Below are 18,267 nucleotides of genomic sequence, written 5' to 3'. Positions count from 1 at the left end.
GCAGTAGCCGCACGTGCATCAACAAAGTAGTGCCAAGCGTGCGCCTGTGTCATAAGTAAAGGGCCGGCTGGCTTGACCGTTAAGGGTGCTGTAACCCCCGAAAGTACACTCCAGTCCAAACCAAAAAAAAAATTATTTTCTGTGTTTAGCCGCACGTATATATCAAATTGATATAACATAAATGGAGGACCAAACTTTCTCCGATAAAAATAAAATAGAGAAAGATCAAGAACCACTTCCTCCTAGTGCTGAAGCTGCTGCCACTAGTCATGACATAGACAATAACATGCCATCAACGTCGTCTGCCAAGGCCGATGCCCAATGTCATAGTAGAGGGCACATACAATCCCAAATGGCAAAGTTCAGGAAAATGACCTTGAAAAAGACATTTAAATCAGCTGAAGAGAAACGTAAACTTGCCAATATGCCATTTACGACACGGAGTGGCAAGGAACGGCTAAGGTCAATCCCTAGTATGTTCATGACTAGTGGTTCAGCTTCACATGACGATGGAAGCCCTCCTCCCACTAAAAAAATCAAAAGAGTTAAGCTGGCAAAAGCACAGCGAAGAACTGTGCTTTCTAAGAAGATATCACAAATCCCCAAGGAGAGTCCAAGTGTGGTGGTGGTTGCGATGCCTGACCTTCCCAGCACTGGACGGGAAGAGGTGGCTCTTTCCACCATTTGCACGCCCCCTGCAAGTGCTGAAAGGAGCACCCACAGTCCACTTGCTGATATGCAAATTGAAGATGTCACTGTTGAAGTACAACAGGATGAGGATACTGGTGTAGCTGGCGCTGAGGAGGAAGTTGGCAAGGAGGATTCTGATGGTGATGTGGTTTGTTTAAATCAGGCTCCGGGGGAGACAGTTGTTGTCCGTGGGATGAAAAAGCCCATCACGGTCATGCCTGGGCAGAAGACCAAACATTCCACCTCTTTGGTCTGGCAATATTTCTATCCAAATCCGGACAACAACTGTCTTGCCATATGTACCATATGTAAAGGTGAAATAAGTAGGGGTAGGGACGTCAACTACCTAGGAACATCCTCCCTTATACGGCACCTGCAGCGCGTTCATAAAAAGTTACTGTCAAGTTCAGAAACTTTGGCTAAGACCGTAAGCAGTCCAGGGACACCTAAATCCCGTTGTCCTGTTGTATCCAAGAGCCTGCAAACCACACCGTCAACTCCCTCCTCGTCAATTTCCTCCTTAGTCAGGATCGGAAGTAGTCCTGCAGGCCATGTCACTGGCATGACTGACTCTCCTATCCGGGATTCCTCCGGAGGATCCTGCATTGCTACGCCTACTGCTGCCGCTGCTGCTGTTGCTGCTGCTGGGAGTCGTTTATCATCCCAGAGAGGAAGTAGGAACACCACTACTTTTACTAAACAATTGACCCTCCAACAGTCCTTAGCGAGGAGGATGAAGTACGACAGCAGTCATCCTGAAGCAAAACGTATAACTGAGGCCTTGACTGCTATGTTGGTGTTAGACGTGCGTCCGGTATCCGCCATTAGTGCAGTGGGATTTAGACAATTGATGGAGGTAGTGTGTCCCCGGTTCCAAATCCCGTCTAGATTCCACTTCACTAGGCAGGCGATACCGAGACTGTACAGAAACGTCAGAAAAAGTGTCCTCAGTGTCCTGAAAAATGCCGTTGTACACAATGTCCACTTAACCACGGACATGTGGACAAGTGGAACAGGGCAGACTAAGGACTATATGACTGTGACAGCCCACTGGGTAGATGTATCACCTTACGCAGCAACAGCAGCAGCATCACCAGTAGCAGCATCTCAGAAACGCCAGCTCGTTACAAGGCAGGCTACGCTGTGTATCACCGGTTTCAGTAAGAGGCACACCGCCGACAACCTCTTAGAGAAACTGAGGGAAATCATCGCCCAGTGGCTTACCCCACTTAGACTCTCCTGGGGATTTGTGATATCTGACAACGCCACCAATATTGTGCGGGCATTACATCTGGGCAAATTCCAGCACGTCCCATGTTTTGCTCACACAATAAACTTGGTGGTGCAGAATTTTCTGAAAAGCGACAGGGGCGTGCAGGAGATGCTTTGGGTGGCCCGAAAAATTTCTGGCCACTTTCGCCATTCAGCGACTGCGTGCCGAAGACTGGAGCGCCAGCAAACACTCTTGAACCTGCCCCGCCATCACCTGAAGCAAGAGGTTGTGACGCGGTGGAACTCAACCCTCTATATGCTTCAGAGGATGGAGGAGCAGCAAAAGGCCATACAAGCCTATACAGCCACCTATGACATAGGCAAAGGAGGGGGTATGCACCTGACTCAAGCGCAGTGGAGAATGATTTCCGTGTTGTGCAAGGTTCTCCAGCCCTTCGAACTTGCCACACGTGAAGTCAGTTCAGACACTGCCAGCTTGAGTCAGGTCATTCCCCTCATCAGGCTTTTGCAGAAGCAGCTGAAGAAAGTGAAGGAGGAGCTAAGACGGAGCGATTCCGCTCTGCATGTGGGACTTGTGGATGAAGCCCTTCATTCGCTTTGCCAGGATTCCAGGGTGGTCAATCTGTTGAAATCAGACCACTACATTTTGGCCACCGTGCTCGATCCTAGGTTTAAAGCCTATATGGTGTCTCTCTTTCCGGCCGACACAAGCCTGCAGAGGTGCAAAGACCTGCTGGTGAACACACTGTCAGCTGAAGCGGAACGTGACACGTCAACGGCTCCTTCTTCATTTTCTCCCGCAACTGGGGCTGCCAGGAAAAAACTTAGGTATCCTAAGCAACCCGCTGGCGGTGATGCAGGGCAGGCAGGACATCTGGTCCGGACTGAAGGACCTGGCAACAATTTCTGACATGTCTACTGTCACTGCATATGATACTGTCACCATTGACAGAATGGTGGAGGATTACATCGGTGACAGCATCCAAGTAGGCATGTCAGACAGTCCATACCTGTACTGGCAGGAAAAAGAGGCAATTTGGAGGCCCCTGTACAAACTGGCTCTATTTTACCTGAGTTGCCCCCCCTCCAGTGTGTACTCCGAAAGAGTGTTTAGTGCAGCCGGGAACCTTGTCAGCGAAAGGCGTAGGAGGTTGCTTCCACAGAATGTGGAGAAGATGATGTTCATCAAAATGAATTATCAGCTCTTCCAGGGAGACCAGCCTCCAGAAGGTACAGAGGGACCTGTGGTGGTGGATTCAAGTGGGGACGAGTTAATACTTTGTGAGGATGAGGATGTACACACTGAAGAGGGTGAGGAATCGGTGGATGAGGAGGATGAGGATGACATCTTGCCTCCGTAGAGCCAGTTTGTGCAGGGACACATTAATTGCCAGCTTGTTTTGTGGGGGCCCAAACAAACCAATCATTTCAGCCACAGTTGTGTGGCAGACCCTGGCGCTGAAATGATTGATTTGTTAAAGTGTGCATGTCCTGTTTATACAACATAAGGGTGGGTGGGAGGGCCCAAGGACAATTCCATCTTGCACCTCTTTTTTTTCTTTGCATTATGTACAGTTTGGGGCCTAGTTTTTCTCACTGCCATCCTGTCTGCCACTGCAGTGTCACTCCTAGATGGGTCACGTGTTTGTGCCGCCCACTCGTGTCGCTTAGCATAGTCATCCAGCTACCTCGGTGTTTTGGACATAAAAACACTATTGTGAGGTGTGAGGTGTTCAGAATAGACTGGAAATGAGTGGAAATTAAGGTTATTGAGGTTAATAATAGCATAGGAGCAGAAAAACCTACAAATTCTGTGATTTTAGCTGTTTTTATGCTTTTTTTCAAAAAAATACAGATCCAAAACACAAAACCCAGAACCCAAAACACGGAAGGGTGGTTTTGGCAAAACCAATCCAGATCCAAAACACGAAGAAAGATCCAGATCCAAAACCAAAACACAAAACACGAAAAGTGGCCGGTGCACACCCCTACTTAAAACTGCTCAAAGCCTTATGGGGAAAATGAGCAAATTTGTGCTTAGAGCGGGCAGTGAGAGGTGTGAGACGCAGTGTTGTTGCCGGTGTTTTAATGTCGTGGCAATGGCAACTCGCACTCTTCCCGGCTAATTGGATTGACCTCATTGTATTAGCGGTGCCTTCACCCAGATCTCTCATGAACACCAGTACCCTCCCTATCTTTTGTTTTCACATCTGCATTTATTTTTGTCTACCTTGTTCATCCTTGTTTTATGTTTTCTCCACTGTTCAGTGGTGCTTTACAGATTATTATTATTAATAATATGTTGGACTGAGTTAAACCAAAGCATGCCACTAGGTAGATAAATATTCTCTGTGGGTTTGCCAGACATTACTGTGTGTGACTGTTACTGTGTGTGATTGATAAAGGCTTGACCAATTAGATAGTATGCAGTATCCACATTACAAAGTACAAAGTATATCTGTTTTATTCTGTTCCTGACCACCCCTGCTCCTCCCATTACTGGCAGTATGGTATAGGTGAAAGTCTATAACCCTCCCTCCTAGTATATACATTTCTATGACCTCCCCCCTACACACACACCTCTCTGTACCCCTTGTGTGTGTGTCTGTGCCGCCTTTCTTTCCTCTCCCTGTGTTTCTGCCTTCAATTTAGTACACCTCATTCTCCCCATCTCTTGCTCTTTATCTTCCCCTTTCCCCCACCCATTTCTGTTTGTGTCTCCTCATTGTGGGTATTCTTTCATTCTCCCCCCTTGTGTGCCTGTAAATCTCTCAACCTTCTTCTACTATTTGCACCCACCAACGACTTTTCCCCTGTGCTATCCAGTCCTGCTGGTTACCAGTAACGTGATGTGAAATAACTGGTCAATCACTAAAATCTCTATTTTAATAATAGAGATATGGTGAATCTAACCACTGCCAATAACCCTGATAGCAGCAATATTCACTATATTAAGTTAGTGAAGGCTTTCTGTACACATTGCCTTGCATATGAAAATAGCTGGGCTATTCTCTGGAACTGAGCAGTCCCTAAACTTTTCGAAGTCCCTAAAATAAGAAGGTGACATGCTGGCCTAAGGTCTCAGTGTCTTCCTTTCTTCTCTCGGAAGGTCAGCTGGTAAAAGGAATGTAACATTCTCTATTATTAACCAGCAGATTCGAGGGACTATACATGTGGGGCTGAGAACCCAGTCAGTAAGAATATCTGTGATGCCTCCACAGCATTAATGTTGTGTGGTGGTGGTATTGCTGCCGTGTAAGGGGGCAGTACTGGCATGTGGAAAGGGTGGGGTAATGTGGAAGTGTTGAGGAGTAGTGCTATAATGTTGGGGTGGTGGAGGTATTGCTGTCATGTAACATAGGTGTGTCTGTAGCGTATCAGAGGTATTGCTGTAGTGTGGGGGTGGTGGAAGTATTGCTGCTATCTGGTGGTGGAGGAATTGTTGCCATGTTGTAGGGCTGTTCTGTAATGTGGAGAGCTGGTGGTAATGCTCCAATATGAAAGAGCTGCGGAGCTGTAATTATGGGGGATTGTATTATTGTAATGTTGGGGCAGTATAATTGATTGCTGTAATGTTGACCATCAAAACTATTACTGTAATGTGTGTACAGTATGTGAAAGGGATATTTATTATTAAGGTAATGGGGATGCTAATAATGCAATGTTGGGGTTCAGTTAGGAGAAATAGACCTTTTTGTTAAATGTGAATGCTATTGATTTGGTGTGGGAGCTGGTTATGGGTTTTTTAGTTGCTCTGCTTTCCAGTAGGTGAATAGTATCTATATCTTTTCCAAATAGAGCCCCAATATTCCAAGATCAGACCGAGCAACAATCGAGCATATAACACCAGAAGCGGGCCCAGTAATACGGAGATACAAAGGGATCTTGGGAGCTCAATTCATATGTTCCCTGACCCCCTTGCCTCTGCTGCTGTAAGTAGGGCACAGGCATAGAGAGGGAGGCCGACAGCCTGACGTCACACCGCTGCATTAGGGAGGAACCGGACCCAAGCCACCGGGGAAGAGAAACAGCAGGCAGCAGGTACAGTAAGTGTTGGCTGGGCTACAGAGACATGGGCTGGGCTATGGGGAGCTGCAGATGAAGTGGGGGGGATGGAGCTGAGAGACAAAGGGGCTGGGGAGAGAAGCTGAGACACACAGGGGCTAGGGGATGAAGATGAGAGACACAGGTCAAGGAATGAATTTGAGAGACACAGGGGCTGGGGAATGATTCTGAGAGACACAGTGGGGCAGATGAAGCTAAGAGACACAGGGGTGACGAAGCTGAGGGACGGGTGGGGGGGATAATCTTTCTGAGAGACACAGGAGATAGGTGGATGGCTGGAGATAGAGATACACAGAGAATGAGGGTGGAAACAGGGATGGTGCTGGAGTGACACAGGCAAGGATGAGGCTGGTGAGATGAGGGTTGAGGCTGGTGCAACACAGGCGAGGATAAGGCTGAGAGACACAGACGATGAGCCAATTGCCAACCTGAATGTACCTACTGGGAAAGGATAGCGGGCCTCAAAAACGTGTGCCGGGCCTCAAGATTTCTATTACCGACCCTGTCTAGAAGTTGGTGAAAGCTGCAAGAGCTGGCAGGAGAGAAACTGTCTGCCAACTGTCCCACTTGTGGTTGGACTATCTTTTACAGGACTTTTTCTAGACTATAGGTACAGTCAGAGAGTATGGTCTTCACACTTGAAGGAAGAGTCACATGCATTAGTTATGTGTGCATTGTTGCCAATATGTTTGAAGAGGTTGGAGAATGGTCAACTCTGACATGATGCATGGTGGCACCTATACAGTTGGCCCACCTCCTGTTGATTTGACTCTACCTACAGAAAATATGGCCACACTTACCACATGTGGCCACTTTTCATATTACTTTCTAGGGTAAATTTGAATTCCAATTTATCCCTGGACACATGCATTGAGGTTTTGAATTTCTCATACATTCTCAAACTTGTGGAGGAGTAAGTTGAGAATTCTATGTTGTGGACAGGTAACAATAGTACATTTAGGGTTGGCATGGTTTTACTACAGGAGAAAAATGTAATCAGTTTCCCCTTGGAAATTTTAATTTAATTTAATTTAATTTAATTTAAAACAAGTAGAATGTTATGGGGTTCAAATGCTTGGTGTTTGAAGTATGAAAATTTTGCAGACATTTTGGCACAGAAACTTATAGATAAGCACCATACTATAGATTACTATTGCACTGTGCTTGTTAATGCAGCACAATCATTTCCCTCTACGTCAAAGCAGTTACTGCTGTTAATTTGATAGAAGCCTCTGCTAATGTTGCTTCAACAGCTAAACTACTTTTGATGTTCCTCATGGTATACCTAGCTGACTCTCAAAACTAAAATTCAACACCTTTTAGCTGCAAGCTTTTTATAATCTCTTTCCCTTATGTGCGAACATTAAATGGTCTGTGCTAAATGCTAGATCAGTGCTACCTACTCCAAGCCCTTTAATTTGCATTTCTTTAGCAAGCAGATCACATTTCAAATACTTGTAATGGGAAATGCAATCTGCTTGAAATTTACGAAGGGGGAATTGTAAAAAAAAATACCGGGTGGGAGCCCTGCTATAACATCACCATCTAGAGATGCCGTTAAGCAGGGTTCCCCGGCTCCTTCTCCACTCTGACAGGCAGAACAGAGACGGGAGCAGGCCCCCTGTGATCAGCTTTGAGTTCTAAATAGAACACAAGCTGATTACTGTGAAGAAAAAAAAAAAAAAAGAATAGTGAAAAAAAAACCTATTACCTGCAGCCGGGGGTCCGTTGATCGATGAACTCTCTTCTGAGTCAGCTGGTTGCCGGGGCTCCTGCACTGTGACTGCGATCAGCAGTGCTGTAAACCGGTATCCCAGTTTACAGCACAGCTGACCTGGGTCATGGACCAGAAGCCCCGGCGACCAGAGGAGGGAGCTCACAATCACTGAGGTACGTGTCAGCTTGGGGAGGGCGGGGGGTCACAGGGGTTTGTGTGTAGATTGCAGGGGGTAACGGGGGAATTGGGGCGATCGCGGGTGGATAGCACTAGCCGGCGTTGGCACATGCATGGAGGCACTTTCACTGTATCTTTTGCGGCAAATTCAGTGAGAATTGTGCTATGATGATACGCAGGGACAGAACTTACTCTCAAGCTGTCCTTGTTTGACAATGTTGATACATTCTCGTGATAATTCCTAAATTCGCAATGCGAATGTGAAATTATCGCACTACAATCTGCATTTGAAATGCGGATTGTAGTAAGTAGGGGCCTTAGAAAATCTTCATTGATAGGACTGAAGAAAATATTATATTAAAAAATATTATATTAAGGTGATGATGGCTGATGAAGGGACTGATGAAAGCTGGCTAGCATTGTTTCACATATTTCTATGTTATTAAGCATACCTACCAACAATCCCCAAATTCTATGTGGCTGTCATTATTACCTGCGGCTGAAAGGGAAGGGGTTTGACCTCTCCATATGTGGGCATGTTTGGGCAGACAGGGGCATGGTTGGAGAGAACAGGACTTGACTTGGCTGGATTATGGACAGGGCCATGTTAACAATAGGGCAGATGGAGCAACAGGGCCCTTTTTATCAAACAATATTGCATATACCCTGAAAGTAGCAGTTTTCATGCAATTCCCCAAAGGTACCATGGATGGATTGCAGCAGGTATCTCCAATATTTGATGCGGTCCCTCCATTTCCATTAGGAGCCACAGCCCCACAGGTTTCTTCAGATGGCATTTTTATATTGTAGTCTATGGGCTACTAATTTGCAGTGTGCACCAGGGATCCATGTTACGCTATCACATAGCTTACAGCTCATTGCCAGGATGGGCTCTGATCGGCTCTTATCGGATCCCGTCTACTAGAAAGAGATTGTTAGTAAATTTGTGTGAAAATATAAATGATCACATTACAAAGTTACGCAATTTTTTTAAAATCAAATCTGCATTAAAAATGCAGATTGGGATAAATATGCCCCTTTAGGAGACAGTGGGGATGATAGTGTACAAGGTGTACGCGGCCACATGGCACTGGTCACACCCACACAGCACTGGTCACACCCACACAGGGTATACACAGCCACATGGCACTGGTCACACCCACACAGCACTGGTCACACCCACACAACACTGGTCGCACCCACACAGGGTGTACACAGCCACATGGCACTGGTCACACCCACACAGCACTGGTCACACCCACACAGGGTGTACACAGCCACATGGCACTGGTCATAACCACACAGCACTGGTCACACTCACACAGGTTATACAAAGCCACATGGCACTGGTCACACCCACACAGCACTGGTCACACCCACACAACACTGGTCGCACCCACACAGGGTGTACACAGCCATATGACACTGGTCACACCCACACAGCACTGGTCATACCCACATGGCTCCTACACTCCACCTGGGCCCTTAATCTGGCACTGATTATGGCATGGCCTGATCTGGTGAATCGGGAATATATGAATTATCTACACCTACCTATCTACTACTGTAGGAAGACGTTGGACCATTGGAATCTGTGGGCATGTAATAAATCCCTGCATTCTGATTATTTTTTTTTCTCTTTCCAAAATATAGTTAAAATTTGTCTAATTCTTGAAAAACTGTATATAACATTAGAACAATAAACTAAAGCAAAGGTGATTTCATTATGCTAAATAAGACTAGTGTATAGCATTGTTTCTCCTACAGTATGTTCTATCAGTAAGCTCCTAAAAGCCTCAGATATAGATAACAGCAGAATCGGGCCTATTCTAATCATCTGGGCCCTGGCTTGTTCGAGGGACTCAGTGTTGGTCTAGGCCAGCTGTTGAGGGGACAAATACTACCCTTCTAGAGAGTGTGCAGGGGCGTATCTGTAATGGGTGCAGGGTGTGCAGTGCACATGGGTCCCCGGATCCAAGGGGGCCCACACCACACACCCTGCACCCATATTATCTAAAACTTACCTCTCCAAAGTCCCGCGTCGGGTGTCTCAGTGCTGCTCAAAATGCCAGAAAATGGCCACCGTGGCCATTTTTCCTGCATTTTGCGCATGTGCAGTGAGGAAATCACAGGGAAAATGATGGCCATGACATTTCTCTGGCAATCTGCGCATGAGCAGTAGACTTTTGGCACACTCTAGTGCCCAGAGTCTACTGATGCTGCAGTGGCCGGCAAGCCGCATCAGAGAGGAGAGGGCCCCGGACGGGGAATGCACACGGGCCTCCCTGACAGTGCACATAGTAATTTTCATTGACTTTGGGCCTGATTCAGACCCACTCGCGAGCGGCTGTACGCTCGCAAGTGGGTCGATGGTCTGCACTGAGCATGCGCACGACGGAGGGAGCTCCGTCGTGCGCATACGCCAGACACGACGAGCGAAGGACTTTCCTTCGCTCGTTGTGTCCGATCAAAGGGGGCGTGCTGTCAATGTTGATTGACAGCACGCCCCCTTTGGTGGGCGTGCCGGGGGCGTGCCTCCCTGACGGGGGCGTTCCCACGGGAACGCCTCCCGTCAGAAGCCGGCCCACTGACATCACTAGTGATGTCAGTGGGAGTGATTTTGGCTCTGATAGAGCCAAAATCACTCCGGAGCTTGCGGTTGAAAACCTCAACCGCAGGCTCCGGCTCGCAATTTCGATGGTCGCGATGGTCACGACCATCGCGGCCATCAAAATGCACGCTCGTATAGCCTGTGGGTGGTGACCCACAGCTATACGAGCGTCCAGGAGGACGCTCCATGAAAAAGGAGCCCGGCCCTCATGCAGAGCGTACGCTCTGCTCAGAGCGTACGGCTCTGAATGAGGGCCTTTGTTCCTACTGGATTTGACCACGCCCTCTCAGTATGTCTCGAAGTCTCTGTGCTGACCCACAGCACTGGGTATATGTGTGGCTGACATACTCTGAAAAACAGACAGACAGATAGAACAGTCACAAAGATGCAGATATTCTTGGTGCTTTAAAGTTTGATTAAAATGCCCTTTAAGAGTGCAGAGAAAATGAAGCTGGAGATGTTCTGCTTCACCAAGTGGAAGATGTGATTTCACCCCAGCTCAGTAACTCCTGATGGGCTTGTGCCAGTGGAAGGACATCTGTTTACATGGAAAACAAAGCAATTAAATCTGTGTGAGGAATTACCTGCAGAAAAGTAACTTGACAAACAGCTCTTCTAACCTTATACATCACACTAAATATTATACTTAGATGCTTCATATTTACAATAAAATTCAATTCAGTCAATAGCTTTGTACACAATGCTTTATTTCTTCTAAACTAATTGCATAACACAAGTGTTTTCACAATATTACAGGTTCCATCACACACAACTTTAACACACAGTTTCTACCCATTCCAATAAATAGCTATGATCATTATTGTATTGCTGTTAGCCTGTCTCCTGGGATAAACACACTGAATCTTGCTGGAGGCTTGTTTCACAGGATATAGAATAAGGGTCTTTTATTAAGAAAATTATTTGGAAAGTATTAAATGACCTCCTTACATACAGATATTGAAAACATTTATATAGCAGGGAGATTATGGAAAGGACCTGTATAACCCCCAGGAGACTGTAGCCCAACTAGTATCATGCTTTAGGCGAGTGCTCCCATGTGTAACCTGGAGCTTAGACTCTATTTTCCTGTATGTGTAGCAGGCAGCGTAAAAATTGAATTCCTGTCTGATATTTGCAGGCAGATACACTGCTTAAGCCCCAGTTTCATGTGACTAAAATAAGTGGTCACACAAGGCTCCTCCAACAATCAGCAACATAAATTATTCAGAAGCTTTGTATAAAAGTAATGATAAAAATATCAGTAGGGGAAAATCATATCCAGGATGTGAATCAGGACTAAAATATACTGTAACTGTATAAGATTGTATTTATTTTTTTGCAGGATTCCTAGTTATTAGTTACAGGAATTAAAACTCACTTGGGCCACTCCTGATTGTAGCAGGAAAATGATGATTCCTATTTCATTCAGCTTTTGAATGTATCAGGAATTTAGTGGTTGCTGCGCTGCCCTACTGTATGTACTGATGAAAGGAATGCTCCCACATTGCCTCCCTCCAGCATCCTGTTAGTTTCACTGAGCCAGCGGTCACTAGGACTAAACGGAGCTCAGTCAGAAGGGGTCCAACCTCTGACATGCGCTACTGCACATGTGCTGCATCTCCATGCCTTTACTCTATTACATCCATGAGAACAGGACAGACTCTGAGACTCTCACCACAGCCAGAGCCTCAACATAGCCGCAAATACCCTATACCACCTCCAATATATGGTAGGATACCAGGGCTTCCATCTGCCAGTGCATTCACTCAGTTCATGCCCGGCGCACTACATTGACCAGCATTACTCCAGGCTGCTCTATTCCACACAGATTGCCTACCATTGTTACACCTGTGAAATGTGTCATTTGTTACTTACTGTTCTACCAGATTACAATAAATCTACTAAAGGGGGAAATGCGGTAAAATCCCCGAAAATACAGTTTTCAGGGGGGTTTACCGCATACCCCATATGTACAAAGCACCGGAATGCGATGCATTCCGGTGCTTCATCCTGGTGGGTGTATAATTTCTGCCTATATACATGTTAATGACCACTGTTTGTTCCTTGGAACTGCCCCTGTATTTAGCTTTGTAAGTTTGCAGATCCATCTGAAAATGTGCATGGTAGAAAGTCCCCTCAAACTTTATGTCCACTTGCCTCTTTAATTAACAATAAATGCTCAGTTTAGCTTTTAATGTGCCTTAAAAGAAAAAACAAGGTAGTGTTCGTAGGAAATTAATGCAGCGGTATGACTGTAAAATCACTATTGGTTATTTAATAAACATGGATAAGAAAATGCAATATTATGTAACACAATTAAAATGCAACAGCATGAATAAATCTCATGAGAACAATAAGCAACAATGTTACAACATTATATCAAGATATGAATGCCACTGAATATAAAAGTAAATTGCTAGCCGCAGTGAGAACGATCTCACTCCCGTTCCTGTGTAAACCCCCGTTAATATAGATTTCACTTTAAGGATGGCAAAGTTCCTTATATAAGACAGTCCGGTAGATGTATAGTTACCAGTCACTGATGGAGGAAGAGCCTCCTGGAAAGGCATAGTCCAGTATGTTGTCCTCAGATGATACAGTGACCAGTGTAATATGAATGCTGGTGAGCTCAGTGTATAGCGTAGCTGCACATATCTTTGACCTCTTTGTGGAACGCAATAAATTTGTTAGAACTCTCTGATGCAAGAGGTTTTTTGAGAAAAAAACTTTAAAAAGAGAAGTGTGAGGAAGCGTCTCCTCTGCTGTTAGATATAGAAGATACATCTGCTCTCAATATATATATATAATCTCCCCCCATACCCTTCTCCATCAAAAAAGACAAAAAACATTTTTTTATATTAATCCATCACAGGATAGATTCAAATAAAAAACTGAATTCTACCCCATTAAATCAAAAGGGTTGAGCATTGAGAGCTTCTACAAGCTCACCTTAGATTACTTTAAAATGTGCAACCAGCTAGGAGATGAGCCCAAACATATGAGCTCAAACTTAAATAAATGGGAAAAGAAAGCTCTTCATAGCCTCATGAGAGATTCCTCCACTATTATCAAGGAGGCGGACAAAGGGGACGGCCTCATCATTCAGAATAGGAATGACTATATACAAGAGGCTAAGAGACAGCTGGAGGACCCCAGTTTCTATAGGAAGCTGACTAGAGATTAGTCAATTTTAGTAGCTGTTCAGGTTTAATTTTTCTAAAGTAGCTCATACCTCAATTAAGGTTGGCGGCCACTGCTCTACACCAATATATCCCACAGGGCCGGCTGGCCCATTATGCCAGATACGCAGCCGCGTATAGTGTCAAGCTGTAAGGGCACTATCTACTGATCTCCCCACAGCAGCTGGCATTACAATAAGTCACACTGACTTATTATATTGTATGCTGCTGGCACGCTGTGCTGCCCACCCCCAGTGCTACAGCCGTGGCCTGAAATGGTCTGTGATTGACACTACAGGCACAATGGAGGGGGGAGGAGGGACCACTCTCGTTTCTCCTCCCCTCTCCTCAGCTCCTCCCTCTAGAGTGACACAGCTTCTTACTGCAGTCCATGCTCGGCTGAAGGGGGAGGAGGGGCTGCGCTCTCCCTTCTCCTTCCCTTTCCATCTTATGTTCCCCGCCTTCCTCCCCTCTCTGAAAGGCTGTGCTTGGGCGCCGGGGATCTGACGTAACCATCTCGTGATCCTCCCCGGTGTTACATCCAACGAGGAGCAACTTTACATATGCTGCACTGAAGTTCTGGGCCCAGGTAAGAACATTGAAATATAGTATTAGTCATCCACTGGCCGTCACCCTCTCCTTGCCACCCAGTGCTGTCACCTTCTCCCTGTCACCCACTTCTGTCACCCTCTCCCTGCCACCTAGTGCTCTCCCTATTACCCACTGCTGTCACCCTCTCCTGACGTCACCCTCTCCCTGTCACCCATTGCTGTCACCCTATCACCCACTGCTGTCACCCTCTCCTGATGTCACCCTCTCCCTGTCACTCAGTGCTGTCACCCTCTACCTGTTGTCATCCTCTCCCTGTCACCTATTGCTGTCATTCTTTCCCTGTCACTTCTACCTGTCAACACCCTTTCTCTGTCACCCTCTCCCTGCCACCCAGTGCTGTCACCCTCTCCCATTATTTCCATGTGGGGGCCTATGTGTGTGTTTCATTATTTTCATGTGGGGCCTATATGTGTGTTTCATTATTTTCATGTGGGGTCTAAGTGTGTTTTTTGCTTCCTGCAAAGTGCTGTGTGTTTTATTTTCAGGTGGGGTCTAATGTGGTTTTTTTTTTCATGCAGAGCCTATGTGTTTTATTATTTTCATGTGGGGGCCTATACTGTAGTTTGATTTTTTTTCGTGTTGTGGCCATGTGTGTGTTTATTTATCATGTGGGGCCACTTGCAGTGGGGGTTAATGTGTGTTTTTTTTCCCTTTGGGGCCATTGTATATTATTACTAAGGATTCTGTATGGTCTGATGCAGGAGAAGGTCCATGTGAGGTGACACCATGAGTTACTGCCCTCGTTTACACCAACTCTAGTTATGCCACTTAGTATAGTATTAAATTATAACTATATGTAGGTCTTTTGATCAGATTCCCTTTTATAATTGTTACATCATTACATATACTCCCGATAATTCACACACTGAATTATATGAGGGTTAATTTCACCAGGGGGCGCCAAAATCTATATCCGCTTACCAAAAAAATTAGGCTCAGGCCAGCCCTGATACCCCATGATTTGGGTATACAAGCTATCTCAGATAGATTGGTATATGATGGTGACCTGGAAGAGAGACACAGATTATTCCTTCTTGATTCTATTAAATACATTCTTCAACACAATTATTTTCTGTTCAGGGTTGTAATGCAGTCCTACACTTACCTCAGTATTCACATTGTTACTACTGACCACCATCATAATTTAATTCTTTCAGTTTACCTTATCTTTACATTTTCCATATTTCAACACAGTAGAAACACACCTGACACATATGCCAATTACTATGATGACAACCAGAATGAGGATCAGGAGTTTACCTATACTAGCAACCATTTCCTGGACCCACTATCCTAGACTGGAGAACCATTTCACTGGGCTCAGCCATGAAACCCATTCCTCTACTTTCTCCTCTACTTCAGCCATTGAAGCATTATGGTTCTTCCGAAATTCCCATTTCAGTTGCAGAATGTCATCCATCTTCCCGTCTATCACCTCCTTGGGATCACTAGTATTATTTGTAATATATGTGCAACACTTTACACCAAATTGGGTGGCCAAAGTTATGCAATACCCTCCAGTGACAGCTATTAAATAATTTACCACTAGTCTATGTTGCACGAGCTCTTTCTTGTAAGCTTGCAACTCCCTACCTGTATACCTGAATGTGTCATCATACATCTCTGTGATATTATCTATTAATTTAGCAAGATCTTGGATATATCTAAAATTTTGTGTACCCCGAGCGATCCTGGTGGGATCCAATGCTACCAAAACTTGAAAGCCAGTTGTCTCACTAATTAACTGTGTGGCTTTATGTACGTCACCAGGTATCATATTTCTTTTGTCTCTGTGTTCATACTGTGTGTGAAGATATGGTGATGGTGTGTTTTTATGAATACCAAGCATTTCACCATGTGTAAGGGTCATAACCTCTGGAACTTCTCTTCCCAGATAACACAAACCTTCAGAACTCGTAGAGAGCCACTTAAACACTTTTCTACCACATATAAAATATACATCATCGGGGAGACCATAAGGGATATTAAACATCAGTAACCCACACATTTCCCAAGCAAGTGATCCTACTTCTGGTTCTCCCATTTGACTCATACAAGTTTCCCGTTGTGATATTTTGGCACAATACCCTTCTGGTACCCTGCCAATCATTTCTTTGGTGTTAGTGTATATTTATACCGGAAGTGTCTTCCACCCGACCTAATTGTGTGTAACAGTTCATAATTCATAGGCTCATGATCAGCTCTTAGTGAAAAGGTCATCGTCTGGTTATTCCCCATCACCTCCCAACTTCCTGGGTCATTGGAGTTGATGATGTTCAAACATAAAAGTGATTTATCTACTTGGTACTGGTGGAGTTTGAAATGAGGTGGTTTGGACTTAAGAAATTTTCCATCCAGTGCATGCCCTCTCTGCGATTTGAAAATGTCAGAGACATTCAATGGGAATGGCACTAACCCTACATTATGCTGTCCTTGAGGCACGTGGGAGCACACCCAACAGTTGGTTTGGTTTAAAACTTTGCCCACCATGGTATGATAATCCTCTAAAGGATACCCACCCCAATACTGGTTATACTTAGGTTGGCACTGCTGGATGCAATTCTCATCAACTGAGGACCCACAAAACTCGCACATACAATAATCTTCAGACTATAGACCTTATCACTGTCTCAGAGTTTCTACAATAGCAGATCTCTTAACAATTACTGTACTGAGTTTGGTCAGATACTCCCCTGGTTGGTTTAGCACTCCTTCTCCCGATTCCACTCCATTGATATCACCATCAGCTCCCCTCTCCGTCCTCTGTCCTCCATCACAGAAACCAGAGATCCCAAAACACCCCAATATAATGAGAACTCTGGGAGAAAACAAACACAAAGATAACCACAGCAGACCAATCCATTGCTGAAAACAAGGATCTACAAATTTCTTAAGCTCAGGTATCTCACTGTAACCTTTAACCCTCCCGGAGCAGGCTTGCAATTGACAGGTCTATGTTATCTGCCTCGATTCCGCCTTGTCTCTCCACAGGTTGATTGACCTTCTTACAGTGAGTGGAATGGACCCAGGTATATCTCTCTGCCACATTCAATGAAATTGTACTCGTCAGCAACGACCTGATATGGACCTCCTCTCTCGCTCCGGAGCTCTCTACAAAAGGGGCGGCTTTCAATGTTGATCGACAGCTCGCCCCGTTTTGTAGGCGGGCCGGGGGGGTGGTTTCCAAAATGAAGGCGTTCCTTAACGAACACCTACCGTTTTGTGGGCGGCCGCACTGACATCATCAGTGATGTCAGTGGGGAGCTTCCTGCTCCATCAGAGCAGAAAGCTCCCTGGGGTTTGCAAGTGCCCAGACCCAACCTTAGGGTCTGGTCGCAAGCCCCGATGGTCGCAATGGTCTTGACCATCGCGACCATCACCCTGGTCACTAGCTAAGCTTAGCTTAGCTTGCGACCAGGAGGCTGCATACAAAATAAAAAAAAGAAGTGCCCGCCCTCAGAGAGAGCGATCATTTCTTGCAACTGCCTCTGAATGAGGTCCTAAGTCCTGTAATGGCAAGGCCAAAATAGAAACACCTGGGATCCAGATTCAGCAGTATCCACACATTCCCAAGAAGGTAAGGATTTGCTGTTGGTTCTGCGGCAGTGTCATGGTCTGTATGGCTTGGATTCTGTCATTTGTCAGATGTCGTATCCCCTGAGTTAGGCAATGTCCCAAGTATTTAACCTTGGTCTGGCATGGCTGTAGTTTGTCCTTAGCAACCTTGTGTCCTGTTTGCGAGAGATGAAGCAACAAAAGTTTAGTATCATTTAAATATGACAAACGAATCAGAACACAACAATAAATCGTCCACATATTGTAATAGAACAGATCCATTGGCAGGTTAAAAAGATTGTAAACAGTTGTGTAAGGCCTGGGAGAAGATACTGGGGCTGTCTATGAAGCCCTGGGGCAATCGTGTCCATGTGTATTGTACACCCCTGTATGTAAAAGCGAATATATACTGACAGTCAAGATGAAGA

The sequence above is a fragment of the Taudactylus pleione genome, unplaced genomic scaffold (assembly GCF_031769625.1).
Source record: "Taudactylus pleione unplaced genomic scaffold, aTauple2 ptg001990l, whole genome shotgun sequence".
Classification (NCBI taxonomy): Eukaryota; Metazoa; Chordata; class Amphibia; order Anura; family Myobatrachidae; genus Taudactylus; species Taudactylus pleione.
Note: the sequence above shows the minus strand (reverse complement) of the source record.